This window comes from Tachypleus tridentatus, chromosome 1 (assembly GCF_004210375.1).
Source record: "Tachypleus tridentatus isolate NWPU-2018 chromosome 1, ASM421037v1, whole genome shotgun sequence".
Taxonomy (NCBI): Eukaryota; Metazoa; Arthropoda; class Merostomata; order Xiphosura; family Limulidae; genus Tachypleus; species Tachypleus tridentatus.
In genome coordinates this window covers 15546960-15553295 of record NC_134825.1, presented here as the reverse complement: position 1 = coordinate 15553295, position 6336 = coordinate 15546960, and the positions used below count along the sequence as shown (strand labels likewise).

The 6336-nt window shown below is 34.8% G+C and overlaps 1 non-coding gene across 1 annotated transcript; it reads right to left on the bottom strand.

Annotated features, from left to right (window-relative positions):
- Positions 1–4664: 4664 nt before the first annotated feature.
- TRNAR-ACG (transfer RNA arginine (anticodon ACG)) lies at positions 4665–4737 on the bottom strand. The gene has a single exon. It is a non-coding gene; the product is annotated as a tRNA-Arg (tRNA).
- Between the last annotated feature and the right edge of the window lie 1599 nt (positions 4738–6336).

The following is a 6336-nucleotide window of genomic DNA, read 5'->3' as shown; positions in this document are numbered from 1 at the left end:
ACTCGTCCATCAAGAAAAAACTTGAGAGGTTTTAAGCCTTCAATGTAAAGATTGATTATGTAAAGAGATATTACTTTACCCATGAAGATTATGAACAATTTGTAGGAACCTTAATTTATGTACGATAGATTTCGTGACCACAGATTACACATATTAATGTGAAATCAAAATCTCTAGAGATCAGGGCCATGTACTTGTTGGAACGTTCATTGTTTATACTAGTAAACACTCGTTATACAAATAGTCCACATACTCCAATATTTTTCATGTTGTTGGATTATTTTATGCGTATTTACGTAAATACCTTTTTAATACTCTATATGATAAAACTACAATATGATAAATTAGATACTTATAGCAACAGGTGACATATTTACTTGACTTATAGTACATATTTAGAGATGAGTCATACTTAGGCTCATTTACATCATGTATGGGCCCGGCATGGCCAAGTGGTTAAGGCACTCGACTCGTGATTCAAGGGTCGTGGGTTTGAATGCTCGCCATGGGGGCGTTATAATGTTACGGTCAAAAGCACTGTTCATTGTCAAAAGAGTAGCCCAAGAGTTGGCTGTGGGTAGAGATAACTAGCTGCCTTCCCTCTAGTCTTATACTGTTAAATTAGGGATGGCTAGAGCAGGCAACCCCTGTATAGCATTGCGCGAAATTCAAAAGAAATCAAACAGAAAGAAACTAATCCAACTCCACTGTTTCAGATCATTAACCAAATAAACCCTCATGAAGATGGATGTGTATGAGGAGCACATGAGGCATATAATACATTATGAGTTCAGAAAAGGCAATAGTACGGCAGAAACTACATGAAGCATTCAAGGTGTTTATGATACGGAGTCTTTCAACGAAATAAAATGTTGAAGGTAATTTCAGAAGTTCAGATCAGTTGACTACAGCTTAACTGATGTGTCACATGCAGGTCGCCATGTTGAGTTTAATGATGACTTACTGCTGGCTGAAATTGATGAACATTGTGCTGTAACAGTTTAAGAACTAGAACAGAAGTTTAATTCAACCCATTCAACAGTTCACCCTCATCTCCAACAGTTTGGAAAATGGGTCTTTCATGATTTGACAAAACCCAGTTTTAGAGAAAGAGTGGACATTTGCACTTCTCTGCACTCTCGTGAACGTCACTCACCTTTCTTGGACAGGTTAGTGACTGGAGATGAAAATGGATATTTTATAAAAATGTTAAGCGCCGCAGATAAACTGGCTAAAGCACAGCCCAAACTGAGCTTCCACCCTAGGAAAGTCTTGTTAAGCGTTTGGTGGAATATTGTTGATCTGTGATCCACTTTGAGTTGTTGCTACTTAATGTAACGATTACATCAGACTTTTGCTTCCGAGAGTTAGAGCGCTTCAATGTTGCACTGAAAGAAAAAAGTCCTGTTCTCACTCGTAAAGATGTTGTGTTACATCAGGATAATGCACGGCCCCATACAGCAAGGATTACATCTGCAAAGATTGAGAGCTAGACTGGAAAAAACTTCCTAACCTCCTTATTCTCCAGACCTTGCTCTATTAGATTATCATTTGTTCCGAAGCTTGCAGAACTATCTCTATGGAAAAGAGCTTGGAACACATGGAGATGTCAAAACTACCCTCTCTACATTCTTTTGCTCCAAACCCCAAGAATTTTATAGAAGTTGCATTCAGAAACTTGTTACAATATGCATTTGATGCCTTATTTTTAAACATTGGAACAGATATGAACGCACGTATGACTGACGCAAAATATAATCAACAGTGACTTTTAAAGAACCACGTGACTTAAGATCTGAGAACTCTTTGTTGACAATCCATATTGTTACTTTTTGAAATATATACGCGTGTTTTCTGAACACATATTATAAACGATATCCGAAATTAATCATAAAAGGCAGAATAAATCATACTGGGGTATGTGTGAGTACGTAGTGTAAATAAATCATACTGTTATATTATATTATTATTGTTGTCTTTTAAAATTGAATGTGTGTATGTCTGATATAAATAACAAGCGATACACAAACATTCAAGTATGAATCTGTCATACACATAAAAATAACTGGTACACAAATATCCAACTATACAGCTGTCTGACATAAAAAGAGAAGTGATACAAAACCATCTAGTATGGGTCTGTCTGCATAGAAAAAAAATTAGTGACACATTCACATATAACAGGAGGACTGTCTAATATAAATAATAATGATATACAGACAAACAACTATAGCTCTCCATGACTAAGAAAAACAAGTGAAACACAAATATAAAACTATAGGTTTGTCTGATATAGAAAAAAAAGTGATACATACACATCCAACTATATGTCCTTAAGACATAGAAAAGTAAGTGATGCACAAACATCCAACCTTAGAACTGTCTGATAATTAATTAGAGATCTGTATGACATAAAAAAGAACTGACACACGAACATCCATGAATAGGTCTCTTCGAAGTAGATAAAGAAGTGAAACTCAAATATCCAGCTATAGGTCTGTCTGACATGGAAAGCCAAGTGTTACACACACGTCCAAGTATGAGTATGTCTGGCATAGAAAAGAAGTAATACACAAATATCTAAGTATGAATATGTCTCAATTAGAAAAATAAGTGATGGACATACATGTAAAAACAGATTTGTCAAACACAGGAAAAGAAGTCATACACAAGCATACAACTATAGGTTTGTCTGATATATAAAACAAGTGATACACCAACATCCAAGGGTGGATCTGCTGACGTAAATAAAATAAGAGATACACAAAATTTCATCTGATAAACAAATATGCAAGTATAATTTACTCTGGCATAGAAATACAAGTGACAAGGAAACATAGATTTCTCTGATGTAGAGAAAGAATCGATACACAAACTTCCAACTGTAGGTCTGTCCGACCTCGGAAAATAAGTGATAGACAAACATACATCTATAGCTTTATCTGACATAGAAACCAAGTGATACACTAAAATCTATCTATAGATCTTGATGACGAGAAATCCACTTGAAATAAAAATGCATCTCAGAACTGCTGGTATGGGTATTAAAACATTTACTGAGAAGGAGAGAACAACGTTTCGACCTTCCTAGGTCATCTTCAGGTTAAGAAAGAGAGAATTTGCAAGTGACCATTGCTGGACATATGTCTTAGGGATGAGAGTATAAACGGGTACAGGATTGTAGGGGGCGGTGCAGTTGGATGTTTGGTTATGTCAATTAGATATAACTGTCTTAGTTTTTCAAAATTGTTACCAAAGTGCTTAGAGTTATACCATCGATGAAAATAAACATAGTTTTCGTGGGCGAATTCTATATAGATTTGATTAGCTTGCTTGCGAAGATGACTTAAGAAGGTCAAAACATTGTTGTGTATTTTATTTTAATTAAAGATTTAATACCCATAAAAACCGTCTTGAGAACATATAGTTTCAAACAGCTTCACAGTCTATGTGAACCTGTGGAAGATAAGTGGATTTCTTATAACATGCTCTTACTACAATCATTCTGTTAAATCCTCCACGCAAATTACTTGAAAACCCAAATAACATTTATTCGTATCTTGATTCTGGATAAGCATTCAACAAACTGAAAGAAAGAATTGATCAGTACTCTGTGTTCATATTTTGAATTCTTGAAGATCCACTGATTAGGTACAGATGGTGGTAATTTTGCAGATAGCCCTTCCAGTAAAGGTTGGGTGAAATTTACTCAGCTCGTAACCATAAAAGTAATTATACTATAATTTTTTGACAATGTAAGCATATCTTTGCAATATTTGACAGTTTATTGGTACACACTGCCGAACTTTTGAAAACAAAATATGCCATTTTCAATTAAATATTAAGATCTTTTAATTAAAGATTTTCTTGTATTTTTTTTCGTTACCAGGATGTTGACTGTTCAACATGCAAAATAATTTTGATTTTAAGATTGAAAATATTTTTAAGGATCAAAACATTTTCAGATTTTACGAAAAAAATCTTTATAATCCCCAGGTAATTATGAACGTCGTTTTTATCAAACAAACTTTATATTTATCTGTTATTTTCACTACTTTATCTTCATACGGGTTGGTTCAATTTGACAGACTTCGTAACCTGCATAAAAAATTGGGGAATAAATATAAATTATGTTGTTGTTCCTAGGAAAACAACATGTGGCAACATAAAAACAGAAATGCTTAATCTAAATATCTTAACAATATACATGTTACTTTTAGTATATTGGCCAGACAGTAGTGCCTGGCTAAAGTTATGGAAATTGTACTTACGCTGCTCACGTGCAATGATGTTACCGTATTCATGAATATAAAACTGACCTTTATAAAGCAACCTGTCTTAGTATACTAGTGTTGTTTTGCAATATACAGTTTGTTTGTGTTTCGAATTTCGCGCAAAGCGACACGAAAACTATATGCGCTAGCCGTCCCTAATTTAGCAGTGTTAGACTAGACGGAAGGCAACTAGTCATCACCACCCACCGCCAACTATTGGGCTACCCTTTTAGCACAAATAGTGGGATTGACCGTCACATTATAACGCTCCCACGGCTGAAACGGCGAGTATGTTTGGCGCGACAAGGATGCGAACCCACGAACCTCAGATAACTAGTCGCACGCCTTAACACGCTTGGCCATGCCGGACCCAAAATTGTAACGCTTAATCGAACCAGCCAGGATTCGAACCTGGAATTTTCTGATCCGTAGTCAGACGCGTTATCCATTGCGCCACTGGCCCGCCCTGATTAGATAGAGAAACTCAATTTATCTGTTTAATTCAAATATGATTTCTTTGTTCATTTGTACTTCGAGTTCTTCATTTAAAGATTATACTTTAAGCTAGTCATGTATTATTTCTGTAAAGATCTATATTGAAATAAAGGAGGTTACAGACCTAATAACAACCCAGTAGAAAATGAATTTTTCTTTACACAAAAATATACGTTACTTTTTTGTTTGTTGGTAATAAGAAATTGTTTCAATTTTACGGTACTATTGTGTGGCATTTGCCACACTTGCGAATATTCTATCTTTCTAAGATATATCATTGTCATTAAACACCTTATGAACTTTTCACGTTTACCTTTTAATTTTTACACAAGACTCGACTTATTTTATCTGCTTCTTGTTCATCTCCAAGTGGCTCAGCATGAAGTTAAAGGTTTTGGTCCCCATGGTTGGCAGAGTACATGTAATATAGTGTGTAGCATTATACCAAACGACAGCCAATACAAATGGGTTCCATGAGTTTTATTAAGTGCACAAATTAGTTCAAGTGTGAATAAGTATTCTAAGTTGTCTGATGTTGATGGAACAGATTAGCGGATATTTATTACTTCTTTACGATAGCTTGAGCTGAAGGAACATCGAACTATATGTAACCCACGATTTTACATTGCTATTACAATTACTGACGAAGGAGACGCTAATGTAGTTTGGAGCTATGAACTGTACGTAGATGAAGCTGGAGACATCTATCCGACACCTAATTTTACATGTGATGGAATTCACCGTTGTACGCAAACACAAAGAGCCGACACCTTAAACAGACTAATCGTCGAAGGGCGAAACTTTATTTTATAAGATCCTATAATGTCTATCTTTTTTGTACTCCCCAAGATCCATAACCCTGAGATTTCAGGAAGGCTCATCATGTTTGTGTACAAGTGTTCCCCAAAACTGATTTCTAATTTTATTGATAACATTCTTTATCTTATCGTACATAAATTAAGGTTCCTACAAATTGTTCATAATCTTCATGGGTAATGTAATATGTCTTTACATATTCAATCTTTACATTGAAGGCTTAAAACCTCTCAAGTTCTTTCTTGATGGACGAGTTATACTCCTACCTTTTACTGATAAAATTTTACAACTTGTACTGATTCTAAATATATTTAAGTTTAATGACAATTACTTTATGTTGCTATTGGAACCACAATGGAATATTCGTATACAAACTGTTTGTTTAATAATTTGGATTTTTGTTTTTAAGAAATGTTACCTATTTGAACAGAAGGTATATTGACATCATTCCCGGAATTTTATTCGTGACAGGACTCAGTTTGGCAGCTTTATTATTATTAATTATGTTTCAGACTGTTCAACCCTTCTTTAACTTTCAGCTGGCGGCAGATCGTTATTGAAAATAACAAACTGTTCAGTCTGTGTCTCTTGGTATTACGTCCAGTGCAAATGTTGACGATTATATTTCTTCATATGTTCATCTTTCTTGTAGATTTCAAAAGTTCAGCCACACTGACATCCATTTTCCTGTGTTACAGATGTAGCTTAACAATGGCATCCATCCATTTCTTTATGTTACTGGTATAGTTTA